This window comes from Miniopterus natalensis, chromosome 6 (genome assembly GCF_054644295.1).
Source record: "Miniopterus natalensis isolate mMinNat1 chromosome 6, mMinNat1.hap1, whole genome shotgun sequence".
Taxonomy (NCBI): domain Eukaryota; kingdom Metazoa; phylum Chordata; class Mammalia; order Chiroptera; family Miniopteridae; genus Miniopterus; species Miniopterus natalensis.
Genome location: NC_142086.1, coordinates 76,159,175 through 76,170,013, shown reverse-complemented (window position 1 = coordinate 76,170,013; position 10,839 = coordinate 76,159,175).

Genomic DNA, 10,839 nt, shown 5'->3' with positions numbered 1-10,839 from the left:
TAAAAATCTCAGCAGTGATTTATAAAATATATAAGCTTCAGAATAGAAAACATATTAGTGAGAATCAAAAGTTATGTTTAGATTTTATCACCAGTGGCCTTTCTAAGGTCATCAGAGATATTGTATTTTTCTGTTGTTGTTTGTTTTGTCTTTTGCTTTTTTACTCAGTGGATTCTTCTCTGGTTATGTATGTTAGGTCAAGATTTCAGACTTAACGGAATTTTAAAACAAGAGAGAATGTTTCCCTACTGCTTCATTCCCCTACATGTTACCTACTGGAAGGGATTTCTGAAGAAGATTCTGAAAAGTACCATGGAAACTCTTTCTGAATTGTTCAGTATATATGTGGAAATGTTATGAATCATTGCTAATTTATGAATCTGTTGAAATAAATAGAATGCAATGATTTTAACTCTCGGTACTTTGCATACTTGCACCATGTTGCAACATGGCAGCTGAAAATCCTGACTGTGGGAAAGAAGTTCTCCAGGATTGCTTGTGCTGCCTGACCTACAGCCATTGGGCTAGTACATGAAGGATGCAGCCAATGTCCACTTCCTAGTCCACGATTCTCTCCTGCTTCCCATCACACAACAGGTGACCCTGTCAGTAGAGGCACTGAATTGTAATATTAACAATTGCCATGTTTCTAAGGGCTTATGGGTATATATCATGACTTATGTCTGCGTTGGCCTTGTGTCTTTCTGCTGCAATAAATACCTCGTTAATTAAATTCCTTTGGTCCATCAACTACTAATGAGAACCCATTTGATGAAGAGATTACTTGGAGTCAAGTAATCTCTTAGCCCATATGGGAGCTAAGAAGATTGAGGGGAGTAAATGCAACCACATTCACACTGGTTTCCTATGAGATGTTTTACAATATACACAATATTTCAAGTTCATGAGCAGATTTCTGAATCCTTGCAAAGAAAGACAGGCATTAATTGAAATGCTGAGATGAATTCAGTGAAAATCATACACTCTCAAATTGCAACCTTTTCTAAGCATGTGCCAAAAACTTTAATTTGCTATTGGAAACATATTTAAATATGTACACTTAATTGGGTCACAGAAAATGGACTCCTAGATTTTAGGTAGTATTTAAATTCTAAATGCCAAACATTTTGAAAACTTATTCACACCTGCAAGATTGCAAGTCATACATTTCTCCTGCCTGGGTGAAAGTTTCTTTGAATATGAATGAAATTCAATATCAGAAAAAAGTCAAGAATTTGGTGCCCGGCCGGGCGTGGCTCAGCTGTTGAGCGTCAACCTAGGATCCAGGCGATCGGGGTTGGATTCTGGGTCAGGGCACGTGCCTGGTTGCAGAATTGGTCAATGACTCATCATTGATGTTTCTATCTCCCTCTCCTTTCCTCTCTCTGAAATCAATAAAGATATATTTTTTTAAAAAAAAGTCAAGAATTTGGTTTACCAACAAGCTCATAATCAGTATCTTTGCAGGGTAGTGAAGGATGGCTTAGTGTACCATTATTTTTATTTCCTGTTTTGTTCTCTAGCACACAGATCCCTATAAGGGGAAAGTGTCCTTTTCCTAGCAAGCAACATCCTTTCCTAACCTACTTGGCCTTTGCACCATGCTCCTCATACTCAACATTTGCTCATAGGTGAGGAGGAAGACTTTCCCATCAATTCATTTTTGGAAACGTAGCTTGCTTGAATCTTATGTAATGTGTATTACCCAAAGGAACAGTGTGATGCAGGTGAACGAAGGGGGAAGAAATCAACAAATACTTTTTGATATTCAAATAAATGCTCCATTCTTTTAATTCACAGAATTTCACTTAGAATTCATTGTGTCTTTTACCTGTTTTTTAATGAACTAATAATCCATCAATGGTCAAGGTGTAGGAAGATTTGCTTCTCATTAGTTACTATGCCTTTATTCAAATATACTTTCTTCACTGTACAATCTTGGCCTTTTCTCTGTTGCTGCCCAGTTTGCAGGAGCAGTTCCTAGGGTTCATGCACTAAATTGCTGCCCATCATATTTCTTTCTTTTTTATTTTTTTTTGAGCTTTCCTATTTTTTTAATCTTTATTGTTGAAAATATTACAGATGTCCCCTTTCTACCTCCATTGATCCCATCCACCCCACATCTGCCCCACCTCAGACCCATGTCTGTATCCATGGGTTATGCTTATAAACATAAATTCTTTGAGTAACCTCTCCCCACCCAGTCCCCCTCCTCACCTTCCCCCTGAGATCCCTCAGTCTGTTCCATGTTTCTATGTCTCTGGATCCGTTTTGTTCATCAGTTTATTTTGTTAATTACATTCCACATATAAGTGAGATCATGTCATACTTGTCTTTCTCTGACTGGCTTATTTCACTTAGCATAATAATCTCCAGTTCTCTCCATGCTGTCCCAAAGGACAAAAGAACCTTTTTTACAGCTGCGTAGTATTCCATGTGTGTAAATGTCCCACAGCTTTTTTATCCACTCATCTACTGATGGGCACTTGGGCTGTTTCCAGATCTTAGCTATCGTAAATTGTGCGGCTATGAACATAGAGGTGCATATGTTCTTTGTGATTGGTGTTTCAGGGTTGTTAAGATATATTCCTAGAAGTGGAATCACTAGAAGTGGGATCACTGGGTCAAATGCCAGGTCAATTTTTAATTTTTTGAGGAAACTCCATACTTCTTTCCATAGTGGTTGCACCAGTCTGCATTCTCACCAGCAATACTAGGGTTCACTTTTCTCCACACCCTTGCTAGCACTTATAACTCATTGATTTGTTGATGGTAGCCATTCTGACTGGTGTAATGTGACACCTCATTGTGGTTTTAATTTGCATCTCTCCGATGATTAGTGACTTTGAGCATTTTGCCATATGTCTCTTGGCCATCTGCATGTCCTCTTTGCAGAAGTGTCTATCTAGGTCCTTTGCCCATTTTTTAGTTGGATTGTTTGTCTTCCTTTTGTTAAATTGTATGAGTTTCTTATATATTTTGGATATTAACCCTTTATCAGATGTGTCATTGGCAAATATGTTCTCCCATATAGTGGGCTCCTATTTCGTTTTGTTGGTTTCTTTTGCTGTGCAGAAACTTTTTATTTTGATATAGTTCCATTTATTTATTTTCTCCTTTGCTTCTCTTGCCCTAGGAGATGTATCGGCAAATATATTGCTATGAGAGAAGTCTGAGATTTTGCTGTCTATGTTTTCTTCTAGAATTTTTGTGGTTTTATGTCTTACATTTAAGTCTTTCATCCATTTTGAGTTTACTTTTGTGTACGGTGAAATTAGTGGTCTAATTTAATTTTTTTGTATGTACCTGTCCCATTTTCCCAACACAATTTATTGAATAGACTGCCTCCTTTGTCAAACATTAATTGATCATAATGGCATGGGTTAACTTCTGGGCTCTCTGTTCTGTCCCACTGTTCTATATCTCAGTTCTTGTCCCAGTACCAGGCTGTTTTGATTACAGTGCCTTTGTAATATAACTTGATATCTGGTATTGTGATCCCTCCACCTTTTTCTTCTTTCTCAAGATTGCCGTTGCTATTCAGGGTCTTTTTTGGTTCCATATAAATTTTCAAAGTGTTTGTTCTAGATCTGTGAAACATGCTGTTCGCATTTTAATAGGGATTGCATTGAATTTATAGGTTGCTTTAGGTAGTATGGACATTTTAATGTTAATTCTTCCAATCCATGAATATGGTATATTTTCTTATTTGTTTATATCTTCCTCTATTTCTTTTTTTCAGTGTCCTGTAGTTTTCCGAGTATAGGTCTTTTACAACTCTGGTTACGTTTCTTCCTAGGTATCTTTTTTTTTTTTTAGTTGCAATGGTAAATGGGATTTGTTTTGTATAAAAATGCCATCAATTCCTGGGTGTTAATTTTCTATCCTGCTACAATGCTGAATTCATTTATTAAATCTAGTAGTTCTTTGGTGGAGTCTTTAGGATTTTCTATGAATAATATCATGTCATCTGCAAATAATGACAGTTTTACTTCCTCCTGTCCAATTTGGGTGCCTTTTATGTTTTCTTCTTGTCTGATCACTGTGGCTAGGACTTCCAGTACTATGTTGAATAAGAGTGGTGAAAGTGGACAGCCTGCCTTTCTCCTGTTCTTAGGGGAAATGGTTTTAGTTTTTGCCCACTGAGTATGATGTTGATTGTAGTTTTGTCATATATGGCCTTTATTATGTTGTGGTATGTTCCCTCTATTCCCACTTTGCTGAGAGTTTTTATCATAAATGGCTGTTGGATTTTATTGAATGTTTTTTCTGCATCTAAGGATATGATCATGTGATTTTTGTCTTTCAGTTTGTTTATGTGATGTATCATGTTTATTGACTTGTGAATATTGTACCAGCCTTGCATTCCTGGAATAAATCCCACTTGGTCATGGTGTATGATCTTTTTAATATATTGCTGGATCTGATTTGCTAATATTTTGTTGAGGATTTCCTCATCTACTTTCATCAGGGATATTGGCCTGTAATTCTTTTTCTTTGTAGTGCCTTTATCTGGTTTTGGAATTAGGTTAATCCTAATTCCAAAAAGAGTTTGGAAGTGTTCCTTCCTTTTGGATTTTTTGAAATAGTTTGAGGAGGGTAGGTGTTAATTATTCTTTGACTGTTTGGTAAAACTCCCCTGTGAAGCCATCTGGGCCAGGGCTTTTGTGTGTTGGGAGCCCTTTGATTACTGCTTCAATTTTATCAGCAGTTATTAGACTTATTTAAGTTTCCTGACTCTTCCTGATTGAGTTTCGGAAACTTGTATTTTTCTAGGAATTTGTCGATTTCATCCAGGTTTTCCAGATTGGTGGCATATAGTTGTTCATAGTATTTTCTTACAACCCTTTGTATTTCTGTTGGGTCAGTTGTTATTTCACCTCTTTGGTTCCTGATTTTGTTTATTTGGATCCCCCTCTTTGTTTCTTGATGAGTCTGGCTAAAGGTTCATCAATCTTGTTTATCTTTTCCAAGAATAAGCTCTTGGTTTCATTGATCTTCTATATATATTTTTTTATTCTCTATGTCATTTATTTCTGCTCTGATCTTTATTATTTCTTTTCTTCTACTTACCCTGGGCTTTTCTTCTTGTTCTCTTTATAGGTTTTTAAGGTGTAGTGTTAGAGAGTCTATTAGAAGTTTTTCTTGTTTTTTGAGGTAGGCTTGTAGTGCTATAAACTTCCCTCTCAGGACTGCTTTCATTGTGTCCCATAGATTTGGATTGTGTTCATTTTCATTTGTTTCCAGGAAGTTTTTGATTATTTATTTTTTTGGTAACCCATTCATTGTTTAAAGACATGCTATTTAGCCTCCATGTGTTTGAATGTTTTTTATTGTGGTTGATTTCTAATTTCAGGCCATTGTGGTCCCAGAAGGTGTTTGATATGATTTCAATCTAATTGAACTTGTAGAGACTTTATTTGTGTCACTACATGGGCTCTGTCTTTGAGAATGTCTCATGTACACTTGAGAATAATGTATATTTTTAAGCTCTGGGGTGGAATGTTCTGTAAATGTCAGTTAAATCCATCTGATCTAGTGTGTCATTTAGGTTCACTGTTTCCTTGTTAATTTTTTGCCTGGAAGACCTATCCAGTGAAGTCAGTGGGATGTAAAATTTCCCTAGTTGACTGTATTGCTGTCAATCTCTCCCTAAAAGTCCTCTAGAAGTTTTTTATAAATTTAGGTGCTCCTATATGGGGTGCATATATGTTAATCAGGGTTATATTCTCTTGTTGGATTGATCCCTTTAGTATCATGTAATGACCTTTCTTGTCTGTCATGATCTTCATTTTGAAGTCTATTTTGTCCGATATGAGCATTGCTACCCCAGCTTTTTTTTCATTTCCATTTGCATGAAAAATTTTCTTCATCCCTTCACTCTCATCCTGTGTGAGTCCTTTGTCCTAAGGTGGGCCTCCTGTAGACAGCATATATTTGGGTCATGTTTTCTTATCCATTCAGCCACCCTATATCTTTTTATTGGGGCATTTAATGCATTTACATTTAAGGTTATTATTGAAAGATACTTATCTATTGCCATTTTATTTCCTTATGCCTATGTTTCTCATTCTCTTTATTTCTACTTCGAATTACAGCAGTTCCTTTAACATTTCTTGTAGTGCTGGTTTTGTGGTGATAAACTCCTTTAGCCTCTTTTTGTCTAGGAGGCTCTTTATTTCACCATCAACCTTGAATGATAATTTTGCTGGAAAGAGTAGTTTGGGTTTTAGGTCCTTGTTTTGCATTACCTTAAATACTTTAGGCTATTCTCTTCTGGCCTGTAGAGTTTCTGATGAGAAGTCAGATGACAGACTTACGGAACTCTTATGTAGGTAACATTGCTTTTCTCTTGCTGCCTTTAAGATTCTCTCTTGTCTTGAATTCTTGGCATTTTAATTATGATGTGTCTGTTCATGGGCCTCTTTGGATTCTTCTTCCTTGGGACTCTCTGTGCCTCCTGAACTTGTCTGACTTTTTCCTTGACCAGGTTACGAAAGTTTTCTGCCATTATTTCTTCAAACAGTTTCTCTAACCCTTGCTTACATTCTACCTCCTCTGGCAATCCTATAATGCAGATATTGTTACATTTCATGTTGTTTCACAGCTTCCTTAGACTGTCCTCCTGTTTTTTAATTGTTTTTCCTTTTTGGATCTTTGATTGATTTTTTTCTACCCTGTCTTTTAATTCATTGATCCGATCCTCAGCTTCCTCTAATCTGCTGTTTATTCCTTCCAATGTATCCTTTATTTCTGCTATGTCATTCTTAATTTCCTTCATAGTTTCCATATCTTCTTTCATGCTGTTGAGCATCCTTACAATCAGGATTCTGAACTTTATATCTGAGAGATTCCTTATCTCCATTTCATTTAGCTCTTTTTCTGGAGACTTTTCTTGTTCTTTCATTTGGGCCTTTTTTGTCTCCCCATTTTGGCTGCCTGTTTGGGTTTGTTTCTAAGTATTAGGTAGATCTGCTAGGACTCTCGGTCCTTTTGGAGGGTCTCTGGTATAGGCCCATGTCAGGCACAGTTTGTGCCTGGCCCTGAGAACCCAGTTCAGAGCTATCAACAACCCTAGGCTTGAAGTCTCCTCTGCTGGGGCTGGGTGTGGTTGGACAAGGCCAAGATGCACACCAAAGTCTATTTTTCTAAGGCCTGGGTCCAGAAGCAGATCATACAAAGACTCAAAGCACTCTGAGGTCTGCCTCTGCCTGCTGGCTGATTAATAAAATTCTCTTAATGTGTCTCAGGGTGTAGAAATTCCACAGGGTGGGGTGGCTGGTTGTTATCAACCTCTTAACAAGCCTCATGCTGTAGAACCTCCTCCAAGTTGGGAAAAACATTTTCCATCAGGGTGGGGCAATTGCTTCCCCCCTCAGGCAAAGGCCACAAACTGTCTGCCTGAGAAAGATGTCCTCTGCAGTATGGGGGAATGACTGGGCACAGGAATCCAGAGGGGCACCCTCTGATCTCACTCTCCAGAGGCCACAACCCCAGATTCTTCCCACACAGCTCTGGTCCAATCCTTCCTCCCTCTGCCAGAGCCCAAGATGAGTGGCTGCACATAAAAATTTTGTGGGTTAGCTCTTAATGAGGGCGCCTGCAGTTCCAGCCACCTCTTCCTGGCAGGCAGAACCTTAGCAGCTTTTTGCAGCCAGATGTTATGTTGGCACCTCTCTCAGTTCTGGTGCTCTTGGCTGGGAAGTGCAGCCTGGGGTTGAGGCCCCAGAGTCCTCAGTGGGACCCCCCTCCAGCTGAGATCTCCCTCTGGACCTTCAGCTGCTGCCTGTGGGAGCCCAGCCAGCCCTCTATGCCTCCACACTTCCTACCATCCTCTGTGTGTTCTCCACTTTTCCTCCTTGGTTATGAGGGTGCTCTTCAGTTCATCTTCAGTTGATTTTCAGGCTGCTTTTTCTATATTTTAGTTGTAATTCCAGTTTGGTCCCAGGAGAGTGTCAGCGTAGCTTCCATTCAGTCCGTTGCTGTGTTTAATCTCCTCAACTGCTTTTCATATTTCAATCCAGCATATTAGGCAACACCAAGAAGTAAATATTTTTTAAGTGGGGAATGGATTAATTCAGATCTATCTGGGTATAGCTTTAGGTTTTGCTTATTTCTCACTGTAATGTTAATAATAATAATGTGTGCATTGATAATAATAGCAGTTACAACATTACCACTTATTGAGAACTTCCTGGATGCCAAGAGCTATGCTTAGTTCTTTATATTCATTAGTAGTTTAATTCAAATGACCCTATTAGGCATGAATTAACATGCCTTTATTATAAATGAAATTATTGCAGCAAGAATAGTTTTAAGAAATTTCCCTTTGATCATACAGCTAGTGATCAGTTAAGTTTCAGTTACAACATCTTTTAAATAATAAGCATAATACAGACTCATTCTATTTTTTAAACAATAAGCGCCTTTATCACGTAGGCTGTGACTGAGCAGAGGGCTGATTTAGCCTTTTACACATGGGTCGTACTCTGAACTCCCGCTTCTCGGTTTCTAGCACAGGGCAAACTTTGGATTACATTGGAATTGAACTGGCTTTTGAATTCCTTTCTTCCTTCTGGGGATTATGTAAATGAAACATAGAGGTTGGTTAGATAGAATTCAGTAGGGCTTCCAGCTCAGACAGTGAAACTCATCAAAAAGGCAACCTGCTCAGAATTGTAATGTTTTGAAAACACACACAGATATACAAGACTGTGGAGAGTCTCTAATGGAGTGATCTGGGGAGGAGAATAGCAGCTGCCGAAGAAGAGTGACTGAAGTACATCAAGACCTTTATCTTCTGTTTCTTTTATAAAATGAAACCTTAATAAGCAGGAGAGGATGGCACCAGAAGGGCTTCCTTTGGGCACTGGTGAGAACACACTGCAGCTGCCATAAGGGAGCAAAAACCAGCAGCAACAGCAACAAAAACCTTCTACACTGTGGAAAGAAGCAACATCTAAATTATAAATGTTAGTAAAATAATCTTTTTTTCAGCTTTATTGAAATATAATTGACAAATAAAATTGTAAGATATTTAACTTATAATTTCTATTATATTTATTACTGTGACTTATTACTAATCCTTAATGTTCTTTAAATTATTAAATATATATATATTTAAAAACTGTTGAACAAGGCAAAAATAAATGAGAGGAAGAATAGAAAGAGATGTGATGCCTGATCTTCAAACACTTTCCCCTGGGCCTTAAGCTGCCATCTATTTCTGCCTAATGTCTTCTCCCTACAGTCAAATAATAAAACAAAGGCTATATATTGTATTTATCTTTATTTATCTATATTTATATCTATCTATCATCTATCTATCATCATCTAGCTAATGCTGAGCTAATTGCCAGGTAAACAAGACCTTCACTGAGTCATTTCCTGAGGAGGAAAAGAAGACATTTTTAAGTATTAAAAAGTGAAAAGGTATGGTCCAAATTGGCTGTGGTAATTAAGAACTGAAAACCATCTCTCCATGTAGTGCAGATGAGTCCATATATCTGTACACAATAGGTTAAAACAAGTTCCATAGATCATTAGTCATGGAAGAATCTTCAGTTGGATTCAGGGCAACATTATTTAAAGCTCATGGTTCTTGAAAAGCATCGATGTTGGGAGAGTACTAGTGAAACAAAACAGTAAGCTTTGATTTTCTTGGGGCAAGTACTGTTATAAGGTGAAACTTTTTCTTTTATATCACCTACTCTCCATGCAGGAATTCCCTTGACAACAAAGAAAAAGGTGGATATCCTAATTCTTTTTCATGCTTTCCTAGAGGGAGTAGAACAGTGACCAAACAAATAAATAAATAATCCTACATTAAGTCAACAACATTACCTTAAGGACACACCTGAAACGTTTTCATTTCTGATGTGATTCAATGGAGTTGCGCAACATTGTGTGAACAGAGGTTATACACATATTAACCAAGAAAGATTTTGAAAGAGCAAGAAGTCACATATTAAGCTGAGGAATGCACTTTAGAATTTGGCCTTACAAAGTTCACTTCAATGCCTTTTATTTTAAGGCTCCTTTATCTTTCTGTGGTCTACCAAACAATGGATATTTCTAAGACTTGACTCAAAGTTACCTTTGCAACAAAGTTTTCCATTATTTCCTCCAAAAACTACTCCAATCACTACATAGCACTTAAGATATTCAATTTGCATATAATTATTTGGCTTTTATTAAAGATATAAGAAAATAAAGGCATATCATTAAAAATATTTCAAAACATATGTCTGAATCCCTTTGCTTTCCTCTCTTCTAAAGGAAATGTGCTTCTATGTCTTCCAGACTCTGAGATTTAATATACTCTCCTCCAAGTTGGTGTTCCACAAATATTTGTCCAGTGGCTATCTGAAGATACAATGATGCTGGCAGATTTAACAGAACCTGCCAGAGGAGAGTGTTTTTTGTTACAAAGTGCACACTGGAACTTGAGTTTTTACCAGCAACACTACCTGTCAACACTTGCCACATGCAAATCTGGGGTGCTTCTGAAGAAACTCTGGTTTGGGATGGGGCTTGCCAAATGTTTATTAGTTGCAGCATTGAAGTAAAGTGTAATACTGTCTTGCTGAAGAAACAATAGTTATAATATGTGGGGAAAATCCTTTTACTTTTCTGATACTGGGAGTTATATAGCATGTTATATTTGTATACCACTTCCAGATAATGTTGAGGAACAATGGAAAGTAATGTTGTTTAATTCTGTTATAAAAATGGCATATTTGGTAAGTAAAAATATTTATTAACCAAAAGAGGCAAGTTTTCTAGAATGCTAGTTTGTTCTTTTTTTTCAAGTTCTACATGACTTTGGCTTCTTATCAA